This window comes from Mustela lutreola, chromosome 10 (assembly GCF_030435805.1).
Source record: "Mustela lutreola isolate mMusLut2 chromosome 10, mMusLut2.pri, whole genome shotgun sequence".
Classification (NCBI taxonomy): Eukaryota; Metazoa; Chordata; class Mammalia; order Carnivora; family Mustelidae; genus Mustela; species Mustela lutreola.
Genome location: NC_081299.1, coordinates 81,104,172 through 81,104,781, shown reverse-complemented (window position 1 = coordinate 81,104,781; position 610 = coordinate 81,104,172). Strand labels below are relative to the sequence as shown.

General features: G+C 31.3%; 1 pseudogene; it reads left to right on the top strand.

Moving 5' to 3' along the window:
* The first annotated feature begins 230 nt into the window (after positions 1 to 230).
* LOC131810739 (U2 spliceosomal RNA) lies at positions 231 to 306 on the top strand (annotated as a pseudogene).
* Positions 307 to 610: the final 304 nt, after the last annotated feature.

The following is a 610-nucleotide window of genomic DNA, read 5'->3' as shown; positions in this document are numbered from 1 at the left end:
TCCTTCCCAACACCACCACCATTGTTCTTCCTTTCAGAGTTTTGTTGGCTACTCTTAATTTTCAGGGTGAACTTTGAAATTGAATGATTTGTTTCAAAAATCAAATTATTAGTTTGATTAGAGTTAACTTAGGGGGGAAATGACATCTTTATGATGTTAAGTATTTCTATCAACCTGTTTTCGAAGTTGTTTCGATTTTCTAAGGAGTGTTTTAAAGTGTGTTATTATCTATCGCTTCTCGGCCTTTTGGCTAAGATCAAGTGTAAAGTGTGTTATTATATTTATTGTCATTCAAATAGACCATTTTAACGTGGATTCTTAGGTATTTAGTATTATGAGTTGCTACTATATGGGGTATTTTTTCGATCCTCTGTCCTGTTTGTATATGAAAGCTATTAATTTCTTTGTACTAAGTTTGTTCACACTAATTGCTGAATTCTCAATTTGTAGCATTTTTTCCAACTAATTCTGTTGGAAATTCCAGGTAAAAGATTATATATTATCTGCAAATAATGTTAGTTTTATTTCCTTCTTTTCAGGTACTTGCTTTGGCTAGTACTTCTCAAGGAATGTTAATATTAGCAATAGCAGATATCCTTGACTTTTTCTT